Source organism: Lasioglossum baleicum, chromosome 2 (genome assembly GCF_051020765.1).
Source record: "Lasioglossum baleicum chromosome 2, iyLasBale1, whole genome shotgun sequence".
NCBI classification, from domain to species: Eukaryota; Metazoa; Arthropoda; class Insecta; order Hymenoptera; family Halictidae; genus Lasioglossum; species Lasioglossum baleicum.
The window spans coordinates 7,324,516-7,346,272 of NC_134930.1; the positions used below are offsets into that span (position 1 = coordinate 7,324,516).

The 21,757-nt window shown below is 41.4% G+C and overlaps 1 long non-coding RNA gene across 1 annotated transcript; it reads right to left on the minus strand.

Annotated features, from left to right (window-relative positions):
* Nucleotides 1-2,722: 2,722 nt before the first annotated feature.
* On the minus strand, nt 2,723-4,273 carry LOC143218817 (uncharacterized). Its single transcript, XR_013011174.1, has 3 exons — nt 3,809-4,273; nt 3,025-3,114; nt 2,723-2,949 (listed from the first exon to the last, which is right to left on the minus strand). It is a non-coding gene; the product is annotated as an uncharacterized LOC143218817 (long non-coding RNA).
* Between the last annotated feature and the right edge of the window lie 17,484 nt (nt 4,274-21,757).

Genomic DNA, 21,757 nt, shown 5'->3' on the forward strand with positions numbered 1-21,757 from the left:
ATTTTTCCATAGTTTTACCGAATACCGCGTTGTTCATCAATTTGTACAAAATTTCTTTTCAAGAACGTTAGTGGCATTTGTTCTAAACAGGGTATTTAATCCTATGTATTCGCGGAGTCATGGTGACTCACAGTGGGCTGGATCGAGAAATTTAGTGACATTTTGTTATAACTCTAGAACCATTTAGAGATATCGGGATGAAATTTGCACTAAAATTCATTTAAAAAATAGTCAATCTTAACTGTTAACAAATAAAATTTTTTCTATTTTGTTAAACAATAATTGTTAATTAATTTTCATTGATTTTTTGTATTAAAATAAAATTGTTTAAGTATAATCTCCCAAACTATTTTTTACTCTTACTAAACATGTATTTTATATTTACATTTCATACATGTAATGTTTTATAGAATGCGTAAAATATAAATTCGAGGAGGTAAAAACGCCTCACAAGCGTGTCAAAAGATATTTTTTATAATAATTATAAATAATTTTTTCAATTTAATTGTTTTAAGATCATGTTCATTCTATATATTACAACCTTTGTTATTTCGTATTATTTCATGTATGTGTAATGTGTTTATAAAAGATGAAAATATGGACAAAAATATAACAAATATAAAAGATAAGCCAATTAATCTTAGCAAAACGTTTCTAAATTGATGTTCACAGGTAAACTTTTGGTCAATTTGTTTAGTTTAATTAATTATTAAATCTGCAGCTTCTGGATATCTGCAGGCATCAAAACTGAGATTAAAATTATTATATTCAACAAATATTGTCAGATATAAAATGTAATCTAATTAACATACTGCTTTATCTGCATAGATAAATTGACAGATATACTTACCCAAAAACAGTGATACTCACTAAGGAAAACTATGAAACTCTTAGTCCAGTTATATTATTACCGTTCGTTATGTTTTTAACAATAAAATTAATAGATTAACTATATTATTGTTAAAAATTACATACTTGTTTTAGGTAGGTACGAACTTTTAATGCAATTGCAAAAATATTCATATTTGGATGGTATTTAATGTATGTGAGATGCTATACGTCAGGTGAGACGTCCCCGATAACTTTAAACAATCATAATTTCCAAGATCGGATCGGTTCGGATATGATTCTTTTGTGGGGATATGTAGAGGAAGGTCTAATGAAAATGATCTGTTTATACGATTAGGTCCAGTTAGGTCCTCTAAAAAATACACCTTGCAAATTCTAAGAAAGTATATAGATTTTATTCATTTCATTAAATATTAATTTTTAATACATTGCGAGCAACCATCCTCAACTAACGACGTTAATTGTTACCGCAAAGGACTGTTTTTCATTTACACAAAAGACCCAGAATAAATATTAAATAGGGTAATCAGGACACCTCGATGAAAAGAAGCAATTTTTTTGGCTGAAAAATACTGCATCCCAAAATGTCTATCTTTGTGAATTTATATTAACTACAGTTTTTGTGAACGAACATTAATTTTTTCAGCTTCGATGTTGATGGACATTTAGGAGGCAATATAAATTTATTAGAAATCGATATGAGAAAGAGAGAGAGAGAGAGAGAGAGAGAGAGAGAGAGAGAGAGAGAGTCGACTCTTTCGTGAAATGTCACTAAATTTCTCGATCCGGCCCACTGTGTTAATAATTCAAACCTAATTTTATATGTTTTAGCATAGCATCCCACGTGAAACCTGGTAAAGTGTAATAATATGGTGGATCTAAACTGTAGCTCTTAATGCAAGTTTTTATGAAAATTTTCAAAAACATCAGCCAGTAACAAAACATCAGCTTTCAAATACAGATCGCTGTATTCACCCAAACTTTTTGTGTTGAAACGCTTCCACACATTCTCGGCATGCACATAACCACTAGACTGCGGATTTTATACATTTATGGCAAAAATGAGTATGTGCAATTTAAAGCAGTGGACAGGTTAACAGGATTTAAAAATATCAATGTACTCGTTTCAGCTAATTAATATCATTAGAGAAAAAATTATATTTCTATTTGGCTCCTATGTTGTGCAATTTATGAAGACAATTTTTATTTTTCATAAAGATCCGCAGTCTAATAATCACGTTCGCATACGGTTTCGCCTGTCAACGAACTGTAAAATGACTCGCAAACAAAGATCGTCTAATTTATCTACGCAATCGAGATATTCGTATGGAAAGAGACACCCTTTCGCGTCAACAACATGAAATTTTCTATGGAAAGATTTTGAAATTCGGAACGCGTAAAATTGTCAATTTGTTTGTGTCGAGGAAAGATGCTAATTTGTCGAGACTTGTGTTCAAACATTTTTGTACGAATCGATGAATCGTAATTTGATTGCTGATCTTCAACATTTTTGTAAATGAAATATACTTTTCTTTAGTTATTGGTAATACGTTGACACTACCTTCAAACGCATTAGCTATTTCTTCGATAATGAAATGTGAATCGTACCCGGATAAATTGTGGAAAACTATGGGAATGCAAAACGAATTTTTGTAATTTAAATTGCAATCTTGATGCGTGGGGCCTCTATATCGTCCTGTTAGATGACAATGATCGCGCACCCGTATATCCTTTTCCTCACATGGTTTTTTACAAATGTTGCAATGCGCTGCGTTGATAAGTGCCTCGCACTGTTCATTCGTTAGCTGTTTCATAATTTATCAAATAAAAAAATTATAAGAAAGATCTTATTTTTTATTTAAAACCAATCCTCTTCCTCCGCCTCGTCCTCCTACTCATACAATTAACTCGTATTTATTAAAAAGAAAACAATTACAGTAATAATATCGCCCCCTCCCTATACAGCGAGATATTTTTTACATTAGTGAAAAGTTACTCTTATCTACTCTTTAATTATACAAATATACAAGTATTAAAAAATAATTAAAATATAATTATTGCAGCGAATTTCTTGTCATTTGTCTTCATTATTTTTGTTACCTGCGAACAGACAGATAGACAGTTATATATCATGTTATATACTTTGGGATATTTTTTCTTTGGAAATTTACTTACCTTCGAGCGACGATTCTTTGACGAATCCTCAGACGTCCATACCGCGCTTCGCCCAGAATCAATCTCCAATTTCGCAATCATTGTGAAACACTGTAAAAAAAATTAAAAAAACGTTAAAAGAGGTGTCATGTTTGTGGTTTTGACGTGGAAAAAATTCAAAGTCGCGTCTTTATAACTGATACTTTACGTGTTTTTATAATTGTTAACCCATGCTCGAAATGTTCGCACTTCGCGCAGACTGCAATGGTATGTGACGTTTTTTGTCGGTTGCCAACAGTGAAGTCGACACGGTTCGTCATCAGCAATTTCATACACGGGATCGCGAACTAGTACATCGTATTTCGGACAGTTGAAATCTTCCAAATTTATCGAGTTTATTTTCATTTTTCGAAGGATGTCTCTCTTTCGAAACATCCACCTTTGTACGCTACGACAGGATTCGCGTAATCGCACACAAAATTTTGAATTACATCGAATATATCGTGCTGTTGATATTTTTCATAACCGAAATCTTTAAATGGAATCCCGTGTATGAAATTGCTGACATACCATGCAGACTTTTTGTCAGCGCCGGATAAACAACGTTCTTCCCCAAGCGAAATTCGAAGAGTTCGAACGAGCCGTCATGACAAACATCGATCACATGGCTAACTCTTTGCATATAAATTTTTTTTCCACAATGAAACCGTCCATGTCAATGATTTGAGTGATTCGATCCATCTAAATAAAGAAAGTTTTTTCACTAGATTTTACATCGTTTATTAATTTTTTTTATTGTACTTACCGTTGAAGAAAGGGGGATGCGCGAAGTTGGCTGGTCGGATGATAAAAACACACACGCGATGTAACTTCGTATAGCGATCCTGATTGTCGACGTTTTTTCTTATGGTATAACTTCATACGACGACTGTTACGAGCAATTTATAATGAATACCCCTACCCACTAATGTAAAAAATATCTCCATATAATATTCCACACACACGCAACAAGTCCAACGGGAAGTACGCGAAAACCGTCACGTATGGAAAAATGGTTGATCTTTGAATCTCAACACGACAAACGCTTGCAACGATGGAACGTTCACGAAGACTTCGCGTTCCATCGCGTCCTGTTCATTCATTCTTACCATCCCCACCAACTACGATAAAAAGCTGGAAGAAATGATTTGAAATGCTACTCTTAATGAGCGTTTACGATAGCTGACTGCATGGCGATGGCAGACAGAAACAGCGACACGGTCCTCTTACATCTTGCATTACATCGATAAGAAGATCTTTCAGAGGGGACCGTTGTATATTTATGAAATTAAACAAGACGTTCATCGAACTCGTGATATTAGACGTTCGTCGAAATCTCCGCTCGATAACAAAATCGTCGATAAACTTTATAATCGTAAAAAATTTACAGCATGATTGATTATGTTCACAAATATTAATAACTATACTAATTTAAATGATAACAAAATGAAATCTGTGCGAAAGTGCTCTGTACACCTAACTGAAAAACTTCTGTAATACAAGAATTTACACAATTTTCCTCAAAACCCTTGAAAATTGCCAATGAACGGATGCTGTTTCAGAAAGCGTGGCGTAAAATCTCTTGGCTTTCAATGAAGTATACTACAAGCGACCTTTAGCTACGTTGGATAGAAAAAATTCCATGACAAACGGAAAAATTTAGAAATTGACTTCTTTCTAGATTTTCGGCCAAATACCCCAGAGTTGGGCATTAATCGATTAAAATTTTAGTCAAGATTGATTAATGTGTATGATTAAAAGAAGAAATCATCGAAAAATCGAAGACTGATTCAATCGATTGATGAAGTTAATAATCACCATACGGTCTATCCATAAATTGTAATAACCGGGGAGATAGAGACAGAGAGCGGAGATGAAGAATTGACAGAAATATATCTGAAGAGAAACTCAGTTTACATTTTTTTCAGTATTCATACAGTTTTAATTCCGTATTTCATTTCGAAGTTCCAGCAGTTAATCATTAATGGAACGTTTGCGAAGACTTCGCGTTCCATCGCGTCCTGTTCATTCATTCTTACCATTCCCAACCAACTACGATAAAAAGATGTATGAAATTATTTGAAATGCTACTTTTAATGAATGTTTACGATAGCTGGCTGTATGGCGATGGCAGACAGAAACAGTGACACGGTCCTCTTGCATTACATCGATAAGAAGATCTTTCAGAGGGGACCGTTGTATATTTACGAAATTAAACAAGGCGAACTCGTGAGATTATACGTTCATCGAAATCTCCGCACGTGAGAAAAACCGTTGGTCCTCGACAAATCGATGTTGAGAAAAATTATTGACTGGCCCTCTTACATAAATCTTTCAGAGGGGACCGTTGTATATATTTATGAAATTAAACAAGACGTTCATTGAACTCCGTTCAAATAAGTGTTTTACGATAGCTAGATGGCGATGACTGACATAAACAGTCTTGCATGTAGAGACGTGAAAACATAAACACGTTCGGATACGTTCGTAATACCTGGAAACTGGTCTCGAATGCAATACCTGGAAACTGCCCCCCCCCTCCCCCACCTTTCAAGATATGAGCTGTATCCCCCCCCCCTCCCCCAAAAACATGATGCAATAATTCCATTAAAAATATGACGTAATATATGCTCGTGCAATACCGCTCGGCGGTACCGCTCTCCCGTGAAGTGGCGGTACCGCTCTCCCGTGAAGTGAAAAGTGAATTAGAACCCGCCTATATATACTACTATTATGATTGTTTAAACATGTTTAAACAATGATTAAAGACGGAGAGACACTACTTTTGCACCAATTTTTGAGGATATTTTTCAATTTATCTCAAAAAATTAGGGTCCAGCGGAAAATCGAACTATACCACGCGATAGAGCAGACTTTTATCTTGAGAAACCACCCTTTCAAGTTTGTAACGTCGACGTTTTTTTCGAACCAGAAAACAAAATAACTAATATAGAATATTAGAATGTAATGGAGAAGCGTTTGAGCATCTTCTTCAATAAAGACATTTTTTGAAAATATCTCGAGATCTAATAATTTTTTGCCATGTGTACCCCAATCATTTTTTACGTAGAATGAACAGAAGAATCGATCTGTGTAAAAAACAATATGCATTTCTATATAAAGAAATGATGCAATTGTTAATTGCACATGCACTGCTGCATCCAAAAAAAGTTAGAGACCTACAGATGTAGTTTTCTTCGAACCATTTATCTTTCTCCTTTTGCATTTTTTTGTAAATGCAATAATAACCGAGTTATGACTTGTAACAATTGCGTGAATCACCCGGGCCTGTATACTTAAAATTTAAAAAATACGTTTTATAGATTTGTGTCAATTAAACATATTCTGAAAATTTCAGGGTAACCCTAAATAAAGTTATTCTTCTAAATTTTCGTAGAAAAAATTGGTTTTCAATTTGGTTTAATTAATAATAACTGTGCCTAAAAATATGAAAAAAATTGGAGACAGTATTGATGACAGTAAGTATTTCATCATTAAATTAATTTCCAAGATGGTGGCTTTTAAACTTCGATATAAAATCTGTGTTTCTTCGAAATCTTCCGGCTTTTCTATTTTTTAAAACTAGAGTTTGCAACAAAGGCTCGGGAAAAATTAAAATACTTCTATGAATATAATTTATATTATTAGAGATTTGTATATTAGTTACATATTTGATATAAAACAATATAAACTGTATGTCCTAATCCTGGCCAATGATGATGTACGATCTGATCCAGTCTAAAGATGATGTAGGATCTGATCCAGGCTAAAGATGATGTAGGATCTGTTCTAGGCTAAAGATGATGTAGGATCTGATCCAGGCTAAAGATGATGTAGGATCTGATCCAGGCTAAAGATGATGTAGGATCTGTTCTAGGCTAAAGATGATGTAGGATCTTGTCCATGCTAAAGATGATGTAGGATCTTGTCCATGCTAAAGATGATGTAGGATCTTGTCCATGCTAAAGATGATGTAGGAGCTGATCCAGGCTAAGTACTAGACTAGGGGGCAGCACTATATGGGCACGGCCAAAACCCGGGCCACCGACGAGATACTGTTAAAGACTGCCAGCCTTACGGGAGTTGGCGGGACTTGAATTTTTCGGTGTTCTCTTACGCCCTCTAGGATATATTCTGACTGGAGTGAGAAACAGGAGGCCAACGACGGCATTTCGTCGGTGCAGAAGACACTGTATTGGTATCGTGTTAGCAACGCGCCCGCGCGCTACACTCACCAGCGTACATTTACTATATCCGTGTGCGCTGCTTGTGCGAGCCACAATCTATTTTTAGAACTTGCCATGTTGCCATGCTTTACGGCTTACGGAAACGAAACTGAAATTCGACTGTCGAGCCGTCGAGCGTATGAATCGCAATCTGGAGCTAGCCTTCGGGTCCCCGTGCAGCGAGGATTTTTTTTTTATTTTTATTTTTCATTACTTTTTTAATTACATTTTTTAACCTTCCAAAAAATTAAAAATGTTAAAACTATGTTCAAAATATGTATTCATTTTAAATAGAAACGTTTTGTTACTGTCATAATTGCATTAATAAAAATTGGTATATGATCGAGAACAGGTTGATGGTATTTATTTGGACTGATTGGAGAATACGAAAATGCAGGAAGTATTTTTTAGTTTATGAAACAATTTGTAGATTTATTAGTTGTCAAACAAATAATAAAATAAATTGTATAATATATATAAATTGATTTTATACTAGCATACACAAGTTTATTTGATCTTCTGTCTTTCTATAATAAAAAAACACAGTCATAACTATAATTATAATAGAATTTCATAAAATATTGAGGTTATTGCAAACTCATCTTTTTTCGCGATGATGCTCTAATTTTATTGCTTCTCTCGAATGTCCATTTCCTTCCGAGACAGTGCGTTTCTAAGTGTAAATAAAAAATGTTGATATAAAATGTATCATAATTAAACTACAATTATTCTAATAACGTAGAATGTAGTACATATTAAGTTTTAATTACCAGGATTTTCTTCTTCGACGTTAAGCACCCTTTACTGCTTCTCGTAATTTACGTATATGGACATTAGGGTGGACCTTATTTTTCGACCATGAAATTTTTTTGTCCCGTAAACCAGAATTGTAACAAATGTTGAGAAAATGATCTGGAAAAATTTTGGGGCCGATTGGATCATGGGAAAATGAGGCGCAGCAAATTTGAAAATTTTGAATTTTTTAAATCTTTACATAAATAGACGTTATGATATATCGTTGAATTTGTCTTTTTTCTCTTTAAGAATCCGTATGTAGCATAAACAGTTGTTGATAGAAAAAACATCCGTGACTTTGAAAACTTGAAATAATTACTTTGAAAAAAAATTTTTTTCTGATACTATATCCACCTCCTAATATACTACAACTTTTGTTTGAAGAGTTTTTTTATATATACATAACTGACAGAGATATTAAGGGGCGTAATTTGCACTATTCGGTAGCTATTTTCATAGCTACATGCTGCCGAATAATGAAAATTACGCCTCGTAATCGAAAAAATAGGACTTTTGAGGCAGATAGCGCCCTAGATCGATGTTTTATCTAGCGTTTTTGACTAGTGAAAAACCCCGTGTTTGTATTATCGAGAAATGAGTAAATGAATATCTTGCAATCCTGGAAGTCTCTCTACTACCTTAACTAAATTCATTAATACGCTCCAATCTACAAAAGAAAAACAGTTAAAATATCGGAAAAAGAAGTTATTATGAATAATAAGTAGACTGACTGAAACATAGACTGAAGGTGGTCAATGATACCGCTGAACGGGGCGTTAAACTAATGGAGGATCATATTAAAATTTTATATAGAAACAAAGTGGAGAAATAATATATACTATACAAACTGTGATGGAATATCGACAGCAGTATCCTGACGCCACAAAACAGATTTGTCAAAGGATTTTTAAATATTTTTTAATATAGAGAGAGAAACACCTGATCAATCCCTACATGCGATTAATTGCATTTTTAAGAGGCATTGAAGACAGCTTATTAACTGAGAGTTATTAAAGTTTTCATTTTCCTCAGAGTCAGTAAGTTCTTTATTTTTCTCGGAGTCATTAAGTTTTCCATTTTTCTTGGAGTTATTCAATTTTTCATTTTCCTCAGTGTCGTCAAGTTTTTTCATATAGTCCAGTCGGCAGGTCGAAAAAAGGCGTCTACCTGGAAAGTATTCCGAACTTAATGAAATTTTGACACGTCATTTAGGGGTACTCTGGGGTGTCGAATCTCAGTTTTCGACCTCGAGGACCCTGTGCTAACTTGGGGAGGGGGAAAAAACCACTACTTTTATTACCTTGTTTTGGTTTTTCGCCTATCGGGCTCGAGTCGGGTACGCGATACATCAGACACATCGGGAAGCTTATGACTAGACTGCGGATTTTATGCATGTATGACAAAAATGTACACGTTCAATTTAAAGCAGTGGACATGTTAAAAATATTTAAGGACATCAACGTATTAGTTTCAGCTTAATAGGATAATTAAAAGAAGAATACAATTTATATTTGGCTCATGTGCCGTGCAATCAATGCAAACATTTTTTATTTTGCATAAAGATCCGCAGTGTACTCATGACTCAACTTTGTCGGGCGGCTTCTAAAACAATAGAACAAGATCGCGCGAACGACTTATCGCGATACCCGAGAATCAACTGTGCGTTCTTATGAAATAGATAATAATAATAATGGTACGTATTTCTTTCATAACTTGTCCATAATGTGATTTTTATATAAGTACATTAGGTATATTCGGCAGACATGTGCATGATCGTTATTTGTATTAAAATTTGAAATAATGCACGTTTCACGTGAAAAAATTATAAGAAAATATTTACAACGTGGTATGTAATAAGTTATGATAACTTTTCAGTGGGTGATGTTTTTATTAACTGTTAAGTAACCTACTTAACTATCATTAATCTTACACAAATTCTTAAAAGATAATATATAGTATACAATATAAAATAAAATAGAAATTAACTTAAAATAAAATCATATAAAATAAAAAACTAGAGGGTTATTGTTGCTCGCTCGCGGATAGGACTGCTCTTGCGAAAGGGTTAGTGGTACGCATGGCTAGTAGTACCTATAGCTATTAATGTTTTTTTTTTATTTGGTGTGTGACTCTCCACGAGCCACACAAAGAACTTCCCGATTCGTTAGTTGCAGTATATTATTATCATTATTAAGTGTACGTTTTAAGAAGATTATACGTTTTCAGGGAAATTCAATAGTTTTCTACTTATCAAAATGTTTGCTATATGGCGTCACATTAAACCAACATCGTATGCTCGTTGCTCGCTTGGTTCCTTGTTATAGCATACTAATGTTGCAAAATAAATTGTCTTAATTAGTTTTTCGCAAACGATACAACTCCTCATTATCCGGGTTTGCAGTAGTGATCTTGGTTTTCTTCGATACTGTTAATTTAAATTGTCCCAAAATATATAAACTGCGCTCAATTTTGAAACTCTGCTCAGTGCTACATACAATATTTGTAAAGTTCGCCTTTCTGATTTTTTAAAATCCAAACATACTTTCTCGTATGTTTGTCCCTGACTTTTATGAATCGTAATCGCTTCAGCAGGAACCACTGGAAATTGACTACGTGTGATTTGATATTTTTCCTCACTCGACATATTTACTTGATTCGATATTTTTATTATTGGTGTAAAATTTTGATCAATATTTGTGCATTTTTCATATAATCACGATAACGAGTTCTTACTTTCACTCCTACTCTGGCCAATTGAAAATCTAACCACAATATAGACGGAATTTTAGTATTTTCTTGAAAAGTAATAAATTTTAATATTCCGCATGTGTGCTCCATTAATCAATCCGTTTTCAACATCAATGTTATTAATAATTAACATATAGTTTATATTAATTTTCAATTTAATCTCAGTTAATAATTCGTTTTGAACTGATTCTTTTTTTAAAGATTGTAATATAAATTTTTTTTTGTACTTTCATCGATATTCTTTGAAAATGTATTCTCGCGAGTAGAGATGATTAACTCACTCTTGCATTGGGATAATTTTCGATTATTGTAAGCGGAAACATCATCGTAAGGTACAAAAAAAATTTTTTTTTTTAATTTTAAAGAAATCGAAAAAAATTTTTTTGTGTAATTACGTTTGTTTCTTCGGTGGAAACTTTCCGTTCTCTCGTATAAATTGCATTGTTGAATGAACTTCTTTCGAAAAAACTAAAAAAACTAAAAAACTACTTGACCAAAATGGACCAAAATCTAATCAGCTCTAAGTTACAGCGGGGCATATCGATTGCATCATTCATCATCCTGATCGCGTTGTTACTTTTTCTGAAAACGTTAACGAAAAATTTGGTTACATAGAAACGGCCATACGCGCGCGCGCGCGCGCACACACACACACACCACACGCACGCACGCACACACACACACACACACATATATACGAACATTTTGCTGAAAATAGTCTAAAATGACTGCAATGACCATGAAACGTGAAGATCTGCTAAAAAATCGATTTTCGATTTTCGGGGTCATTACAATAACTTCCCTATAAAATCGGGAAGTTAATTATATAGAGCCTATAGATAATACAGAATAAAATATAAACACGAAATATAATACGTATAATGTTTATATTTATATTTCGTTTTTAATTATTGCCATACTTTACCATATTGTAATCTTCTAGGTGTATTGTATAACTTCCGTAAAGACATTTTAATGATATTATCGATACATATCTAAGTTCATTCGGAGAAAATTCTTTAAAAAGCTAGAAATATTGTCTTTTAAGTTTTTCACATGAAACGTGCATTATTCAAGCTTTAATACAAATAAAGAGCAGGCACGCGTTTGGCGAATATACCTAATGTAGTTATAAAAAAACCAAGTATATTAAAAATCACGTTATAAGTAAAGAAAGAAAACCATTATTACCATTATCTATGTCATAAGAACGCAGAGTATTTGAATCTCGGATAACGCAATAACTCGTCCGCCCGAACTTGTTCGATTCTTTTCGTACCCGCCCGACGAATTCGAAGTCGAATCGAAGGGCCGCCGCCGGACTTTCTGCGACCCGACCCGACTCGAACCCGAACATCGAGCGGCCCGCACATCCCTAAATTATTTATAATTATAAATATATTATATTAAATGACCTATATTATAATAACCTATATTAGGTAATTATTATCACACTTTAAATAAGTAAATATGGCTCAAATTATGCCGTATTTAGGCTCATTTTAATTAGAAGGATCTCACAAATACGTTGGTAATTCCGTAAAAAAGATTGAAAAATAAAAAACTTTCCTATGTGCATTGATGTAATCGGTACGCAGCCTTTTGAACTGTGTCGGCTGCCTCGTACCTCAGTCCCTCTTTGTCGTTTACGAGCTGTCGTAAAAAAAGTTCTGGTACATATGTTGATAGTCTAAAAATATGATCAATGCTATTTTTCAATTTCTCTAAAAAACCTGCATTTGTCGAATTTTTGCGTGTTTTTCACTTTGTGTAATTAACATTTTGAACCAAAAAATCGGGAAAAAATCTCAAATATCAATTTCAATTAAATGCAATTATATGATTAAATTAATGCAAGTAAATGGGGAAAATGGACCGAAAATTGAATGGCACAACGGCTGTTTAAATAATTCGAAGGACTATCTCGTCCGGCTAGGCCCTTCATTCCAAATTGTAATATTCCAATATTCCAATATCATTTTAAATATATTCAAGTACTATTTAAAACTATTAATGAGTTTTAACAACAAAATATTTTAAATAGAAAACTAAATTTTGACATATAAGATAAGATTATAGCAAGCTTGCTATAAATGTCGAAAACTCGAGTCTGGCCAGAGACATTCAATTTTCAGGAAACACTATTCTATGATGACGAACGGAGAAAAGGGAAGTGAAGCTCGGGGGCTTCGGTCGCCGTGGAGTGGAGTGAAACATTGTAACATGATACGGGTCGGGTCGGGTATATCGGTGTGAGACTACTAATCAAACAACAAAGCTTAATTATTTATCATTATTTTTTTATAGGATTTTCCTTAACATATTTGGTGAATTTTGTTTCTTTTTATGAAAATGATACCAAAATTATATAATTCCGATGATATTTGCTTATGCAATGAGCGACGCAAGTTTCGGACACAAAGAAGGACAGCGTCGGGAAAAAAAGAGACGCGGAGAGTCCTTATTCTTAGTCAGAAGAGTCAAATAGAATTATTTTTTTAGATATCTTCATACGAAATACTGCCTCTAAATAACATTGTATGGATAGGAGCCGTCGAAAATTAGTTTAATTAGTTAATACTTTTATCTTGTTACTACCTCTACTTTAATAATTGCAGTCAATAATGCTGTCGAGCATTACAAGTATGGGATAAATAAGTAAAAAAATTAATTTTCTGTTTCCTACTAAGGATCTTAATAAGAACGATTGAATTTTGTCATTACACAACATAACAAAATATTTTTTAAGAATCATTATTTTATATATAACGCAATAATGTTCAAATTACTTTTAAATTCCAATACATTTGTAGAATATTACGTAGTAATTACTTCCATTTTTCCTACATCTATAAACTATCGATTATATTGTAAACAATTATTACAATGGTGATAATAAGGAAAATAAGAATGCAATAAGAGAATTATATATAGTATTATAAGGCAATTACAGAATAGGTAATGTCAGCATTCTACTATATCATTCTTCTTCAACTTGACGAATATCTCGTCGATTGTGGAACTTTTACCGCTGTGGTATATCAGATCACTGTAACTTTCCCGTTATCCCCGCGCCACCGACGAGATACTGTTAAAGACTGCCAGCCCCTGTGTTATTCCGCGGGACCGGTAAGTGGGCGCGAGTGGGCGCGGGGATAACGGGAAAGTTACAGTGATCTGATATACCACAGCGGTAAAAGTTCCACAATCGACGAGATATTCGTCAAGTTGAAGAAGAATGATATAGTAGAATGCTGACATTACCTATTCTGTAATTGCCTTATAATACTATATATAATTCTCTTATTGCATTGTAACGGGGCCGCTTTCTCGCGTGATCGGTTCTTTCCGTCCGGAGTTTTCTTTAGTGCGGGAATAGCTCGCCGTGCCGGGGTTCGCGTAGTGCGGGCCGGAGCGGGAAGACGTGGTGAAATGGTACGAAATAAACAAGACGGTGTTGCGTTATAAAGCTAGCTCGCCACCTCGTAATTACGGTGATACTGGGTGGTGATCGCAGGATCGCCGTGGAGAGGTAGATAGCGGGTTTCGTAGGACCGGCGTTGCCGGGGTTCGGTGTCAGGGGTGACGCCCGGTCACGGGAAACGGTGCTTGGCCGGGGTTTCGGTGCAAGGGGGTGACGTCTCGTCACAGGAACGGTGTTCGAACGGGGTTTGGTACAAGGGGGTGACGTCTCGTCACGGGAACGCTGTTTTGAACGGGGGTTCGGTGCAAGGGGGTGACGTCTCGTCACGGGAACGGTGTTCGAATGGGGTTCGGTGCACGGGGGTGACGTCTCGTCACAGGAGCGGTGCTTTGAACGAGCGAAGAGTGACGTCTCGTCACAAGGATGGTGTTTGAACGGGGTTCGGTGCAGGAGGTGACGTCTCGTCACGGGAACGGTGTTTGAACGAGCGAGGAGTGACGTCTCGTCACAGGAACGGTGGTTGAACGGAGTTCGGTGCAGGAGGTGACGTCTCGTCACGGGAGCGGTGACAGAGGGGTTCGGCGTGTTGGAGGTGACGTCTCGTCACAGGAGCGGGTGTCAGGAGTCGACGTCTTCGTCGAGGGAGCGGTGCTACTGGAGGTAGTCGGGACTGGTGTCGACGTCTTCGTCGTGGGAGTGTTTTATATCGTGATCGACGTCTTCGTCGAGGGAACGATGTCTTACGTGGTGTGCAGGAACTGGAGGTTTCCGGCGGGCTGGTCTCAACGTCTCGTTGAAGGAGCGGTACTTTACGGTGGACTGGTTTACGACGTCGTCGTCGGAGGATCGGGTACCTGGTGCGCGGTAAATGCTTAGGTCGCCTAAGCAGGACTGCGATCATTTGGCATATTTCGGAGGCCTTTTATACTCCCCAAAATGTCCTGTTTGGAGGTGAGGGTTGGTGGTGAGGTAAGGTGTGTTCTATGGTTTTTCTACTGGGTTTTGCGTATATTTTGGTTTTTGGTGGATGACACTTTGATCAAGGAGTTTCGGGGAAGTGTTGTTTACGCCGGTGTGGCTCGGTGGGTTTCGGGGAACCTCGGGCTCTTTCGGAGATCAGCTGTTCGTAACAAGCTTGCCTAGTGCAGGTTTGTTACACCCCTCCCTTTCTTTGGGTGAGCGAGTAAGCGCGGCTCTTTATTCACATATAGTTGTGGTACAGTAGTATCGTTTTTATTTGTATAAGCGAATGTATAAGTTATTTCTGTACATATGTGTTATCGATGTTTTTTTTTGAGGTCGGTCGTAGTCGGCACCGTCTCAGAGTCCCTTGCCGTGTGAATAGTAGGACCCATCGTTCTGTGTCGGTGTTTACCCAGAATTCTCGGGCTACGATGAACCGCTGTGGTACCTCGACTTGCTGGCCTGTCGGCAGGGGAAACCATTTCGTGCTGCAGGGTCTATATTCCCCTTCGTACGGTATGGGTGGCAATGTGGCTATGTTCGGGACCTCCTGGCTGTCTTGTTCGTCCTGGCTGTTTGTGTCGGTGAGATCAATCGTGATCGGTTCTGGTGCGGGTTTTGTCGGGTTTTGGCGTGGTTTGATCTGCAGTGCTTGTAAGCTTCTCCATATTGATATGGGTATTTGTACCGAGGCTTTTGGTCGACTGGCGGGTGAAGGGCCGGGGTGGTTCGGTGTCAGAGCTCGCCTTCTTCGTTTCTCTGCCTGGCGGTACTGCCTGGGTGGTGGTAGGGTCAGTCCGTTGGGCCACCAGTTTGGTTTTTCCGGCAAGTTTCCTGGCATGCCCCCCTCGAATTCGTGGCCTGCCATCCGGCGGTGTTCGGATATGGCTGTGGGGCCTACGGCTTCGTTCGGTGTGGGGAGGCCTGGTTTGGTTTGCAACCATCCGACCGGTCGTATGGTCGTGATTGACCGGATGGTTGGTTTGTTGCGTGGTGTGACGTTGTTGTTGCCGTCCACCCCCTGTCGCTTGGACGTGGTGACCGGTCGCGGTCGTGTAGCCTTACGCCTCGTTATTTCTTCCCATGTTTCGTTTGTTTTGTCAGGCGCCTTTGTGGTTGCAGGTTGGTCTCTCGGTGGTGCGAGGGTGGGCATTACGGGGGCAGGGGTGGTGGGTTCTGTTGGTGGCGTGTCGGGGGTTGGTTCGGTGTGGTGTTCCCTGGTTGTTGTCGGTTCTGCTTGTGATGGTTGGCTGGGGTCAGGTTTGCTGTCGGCTGGTTCGGTCGTTGGCTCAGGTGTTCTTGGCGGGGGTGGTGTTTGTAGCCCGTTTTCTTCGGCGTCACTGAAGAGGCCTACGAGTCCTTCGTAGAAGTCTGTATCCATTTTCCTGTGAACATAAGAAATTTGAGCATTTTTTCTGGGGCGTCCGCGACGGTGGCGTTCGGGGGAATCGGGAGTGGTCGGGACCGTTAAGGTGGAGGGGACCGGTTCGGGTGTACTTTTTCCGTCCGTTTGGGCGGTGTCTGGATCCGAGTTTGCCTCGGGTTTCAGGTCCTGTATATGTATGTGTCTTGTCCATTTGCCGCGGCTGTCTCGCAGGTCGACAATGACTGGTGATATGATGCGTTCCACTGTGTATGGTCCGCTGTATTTGGGGGCGAGCTTTGCGGCGATGCCCGCCCCTTTGTCTGACAGGGTATGTTCCTTTTTCCAGACTCTATCTCCTACTGTTGGCCTCCAGTTCCGGTGTCTCAGGTTATAGTATTTGGCCTGGCGTCCGAATGCTTGGGCCAGGTGTAGTTTTGCTAGTTCTTGTGCCTCGTGGAGATTTTTCCACCGGGCCTGCGGTCTGTCGGGCGTGGTTCCGGTTGCTGTTTGTCCGGGGACTCGGAGTTCTCGGCCGTGGTTCAGGTAGGCTGGACTGTACCCGGTGGATTCATGCCATGCCGTGTTTATGGCGAACCTGACTTCGTCCACTTTTTCGTCCCATCGGTCGTGTCGGTCTCCGGTGTACTGGGCGAGCATCGTCTTGACCACTTTGTTGGCTCTTTCTACCGGGTTACATTGCGGAGAGTAGGGTGGCGTGCGCCGGTGTTCGACGCCCGCGGTGCGTAGCATGCTGGTGAACGGTTCCCCGATAAATTGTCGTCCGTTGTCGGAGATTATTGTTTGCGGGGCGCCGTGTCGTAGTATGATATCTTTTTGGATAGCGGCGGCCACGGCGCTACTGGTTGCCTTTCGTAGGGGTGTTAGTTCAACCCATTTGGTAAAGCGATCCAGCGCCACCAGTAACCATATGTGTCCCCGGCGGGATCGTGGTAGTGGGCCGACGAGGTCTACTGAAACCGTGTGCCACGGTTGTGTCCCTGGGTTGGCGTGTAGCTGCCCCGGTGGTGCTAGCGGGGGTGATTTGTACTGCTGGCAGTTCGTACATCCTCGTACGTATCGGGCGGTTTCCCGAAACATGCCCGGCCAATAGAATCTCTGTGCGAGCCGGACGATTGTTTTTGCCACTCCTAGGTGCCCGGCCGTGGGGTCGTCGTGGTATTGCTGGAGGAGCGTTTCCCGTTCGTTTATGGGTACGCATAATTTCCATGCGGATCCGGGTTCGGGCTCGTTGTAGTCGAGCTGGTGCAATATGTGGCGTTGCAATTTTCCGTCCTGGATCCGGTATTCCGGTTCTGATGAGGGGTTCTCTCGGACGGCGGCTATTTTTTTTTCGTACCATGTGTCGGTGCGTTGTTTTGGCCGTAACAGGCTTACGCCCGGTGCAGGTTCGATTCTGGACAACGTGTCTGCTACATGGTTTAGTTTCCCGGGTCGGTATTTGACGGTGAAGTCAAATTGTTGCAATTCCAGGGCCCATCGGGCGAGTCGGCCGGTCGGGTTGTCAATCTGGCGGAGCCATCTTAGTGCCTGGTGGTCTGTGACCACCGTGAAGTGGTAGCCTTCCAGGTATGGCTTCATTTTCCGGATGCCCCAGACTACGGCGAGGCATTCCTTTTCCGTGGCGCTGTAATTGCGCTCGGTTGCGCTCAGCGTATGGCTGGCGTAGGCGATAACCCTCTCGTTGTCGTCTGGTCCCTGTGTGAGGACGATTCCGAGCCCATGATCGCTGGCATCTGTTTGCAGGGTGAACGGCTCGTTGAAGTTCGGGCAAGCCAATATCGGTGCGGCGATGAGTTTGTCCTTCATTTTCTGGAAGGCGTTTTCCTCTATTTCTGTCCATTTCCACTTCGCGTTTTTTCTGGTGAGCTGTGTCAGTGGTTCCATAAGCTCCGCGAAGTTCGGGATAAAACGCCGGTACCACGATGCCATACCGTGGAATCTTCGGATTTCTCGTATCGTCTTTGGTGTGGCGAGCTGGGCGATTGCGCTGGTTTTCTCGGGGTCGGTCCGGATGCCTTGCTGGTCGACTATATGGCCTAAATATCGTAGACTGTCGACGCAGAAGCGGCACTTATCCGGGTTTAGTCGCAGCCCGGCGGTACGTAGACGGTGGAATACTTCTCGGAGGTGCCGTAAGTGTTCTTTAAACGTCCTGCTGACGATAATAATGTCGTCGAGGTATGCGAACGCGTAAGGTTCGAGCTCGGGACCGATGATTTGGTCCAGCAGCCGTTGGAAGGTGGCCGGCGCGGAGTGTAGTCCGAACGGCATGACGGTAAACTGGAATAGCCCCTTACCCGGAACGGTAAAGGCGGTGAGGGGTCGGCTGGCGCGTTCTAGCGGTACTTGCCAGTAACCATTTTTTAGGTCGAGGGTGGTCAGGAACCTTGCTCCTCGTAGCTTGTCGAGGGTGGCCTGTATATGTGGCAACGGGTAGGCGTCTTTTTCCGTTCGTTCGTTTAGTTTCCGGAAGTCGACACAAAATCGGGGTTTGCCGTCTTTCTTTTTGACCACTACTACGGGAGAGCTCCATGGGCTGCTGGATGGTTCGATTACTCCTTCCTTCCTCATCTTGTCCACTTCTTCGTTAATTACGGTTTGCATGGCCGGGTTTCGTGGCCGGTATCGCTGCTTAATGGGCGTCTCGTCCATAAGTTTGATTCGGTGTTGGGTAAGGGTGGTGCGCCCTGGGACGGTTTCGAATTTTCCCATTTCGTTTTCGAGAAAGGCCTGGAGTTGGGCTTGGTCGGTTTCCTGTGGTCTTCGGAGGCCTACTTGGAGGCAGGGCTCGGCCCTGTAGTAGGCAGGCCAGGAGGCGATGTCGGGAGGTGGCTTCAGTTCCAGGTCCATGTCTGCTATTGCTTGAATTCCGAGTAATACCGGTGGCCCCATATTCGGTAGGACGGTGAATTCGTGTGTCCAGGTTTGCTCGTCGTTTGAAAACGGGAGTCGGATGGTGCCGGCGGGCTGTGTGTCGGATCCGTCTGCCAATGAGATCATGCCAGTTCGTGGGTTGGTCTGGAGGCCTTGTTCTTGTGCCCATTCCTTAACTTCTTCGTTGATGCACGAGATCTGCGACCCTGTGTCTAATAATGCCTCGACTTCTCGTCCGAGGACTTTTATCCGGATGAACGGGCGTGGGGTGTACTTTATACACGGGACTGGCGGTTGCCCGTCTGCGTCGAGTCCCTTGGTCCGTTTCCCGGCGGGTGGCACTCCCGGGTCAGCACTCCGTCGCGACCGCAGCGTGAGCAGAAACGCCTGTACTTGTTTCTGCATTCAAATCGGTCGTGGCCTCGTTGTTTGCAGCGCCAGCAATGTGTGCTCCGGTGGTAGGTGTCTACTGGGATCGAGCTTACCTCGTTTCCCGACGTCAAGCTTAGACGGGCGAGTCGGTCCTCGATGGTGTCGAGTGGTCGTTCGGTGGTCGTTGGTTGGTCCTCGCTGGTTATCGCAGCGGTGGTTCGGAGGAACGGCCGGGCGTACTGTCTTTTCCGTTCACTTGCTCTTTCGATCCGTTGCGCCTGTCGAATCAGATCGTCGATGTTCTTTAGGCGGTCGGGGTCGATGGCGATCATATAATCGGGAATCATATTTTCGAATATGATTTCTAGGTGGTCCTCCTCTGCTATGCCGGCCCGTCGTAGGAGAGTCATAATGGCGTTTACGTAGGTTATGATTGGTTCGTTGGGTTTTTGCACCCGTTCGCGGGCCTCGCGTTCCCGTTGTAGCCGCGTTTTGTTGGGTGAGAAATGTTCGATGAATTTCTCCATGCATTGTGTCCAGGAGCGTATCTGTGAGCGGTTGTTGCGGAACCAGTTTTGAGCTTCCCCTCGTAATAATTCGGGCAGCCCGCGGAGGAGTTCGGCGTCAGAGAGTCGGTATGTTGCCTGTAATTCGTCGATTCTTTCGACGAATGCATAAGGGTCTTTTCCGTCGGTCGTATGTCCCCATTTTCGCATGCGGTCAATGTTTCTGCAAGGATCCAGTAATTCGGAGAACGGGTAGGTGGTTGGCTGGCTGGGGCCGGGCTGCAGGTTAGCCGAAAAGGGCGTTGGTCTGTCCGTGTCATTCATTGTGCGAGGTGGGGTAATTTGCCGGGCTAGATACTCCTTCCAGCGTTGCCGTCGGTCCTCCGACGTTCCGGTGATTGGTAGTTTGTGTCGGCGGAGGTTTGCGAGGATTCGTGCAGGCGTGGGGCGTAGTGACGATTTCTTCGGCATGCCCTGCCGTGTTTGAAAATTATCCGCGGCCCGGGACGGGGTACCGTGGGTACACCAGAGATGTCGCGTCGCGTACTTGTCGCGAGCGGTCTTGTCGCGGCGTAATGACACACGGCGGCGTGTTTATCACTTGTTACTTGCGCGTGACAACACGTGTGCCCGGTAACCTCAAAAAAAAAATTTCCTTCGGTTTCGTCGCCTTGTTTCTATCTTCGTCGTGTGTTCTTTTCACCAGGTCCCTGTTCGGGCGCCATGTAACGGGGCCGCTTTCTCGCGTGATCGGTTCTTTCCGTCCGGAGTTTTCTTTAGTGCGGGAATAGCTCGCCGTGCCGGGGTTCGCGTAGTGCGGGCCGGAGCGGGAAGACGTGGTGAAATGGTACGAAATAAACAAGACGGTGTTGCGTTATAAAGCTAGCTCGCCACCTCGTAATTACGGTGATACTGGGTGGTGATCGCAGGATCGCCGTGGAGAGGTAGATAGCGGGTTTCGTAGGACCGGCGTTGCCGGGGTTCGGTGTCAGGGGTGACGCCCGGTCACGGGAAACGGTGCTTGGCCGGGGTTTCGGTGCAAGGGGGTGACGTCTCGTCACAGGAACGGTGTTCGAACGGGGTTTGGTACAAGGGGGTGACGTCTCGTCACGGGAACGCTGTTTTGAACGGGGGTTCGGTGCAAGGGGGTGACGTCTCGTCACGGGAACGGTGTTCGAATGGGGTTCGGTGCACGGGGGTGACGTCTCGTCACAGGAGCGGTGCTTTGAACGAGCGAAGAGTGACGTCTCGTCACAAGGATGGTGTTTGAACGGGGTTCGGTGCAGGAGGTGACGTCTCGTCACGGGAACGGTGTTTGAACGAGCGAGGAGTGACGTCTCGTCACAGGAACGGTGGTTGAACGGAGTTCGGTGCAGGAGGTGACGTCTCGTCACGGGAGCGGTGACAGAGGGGTTCGGCG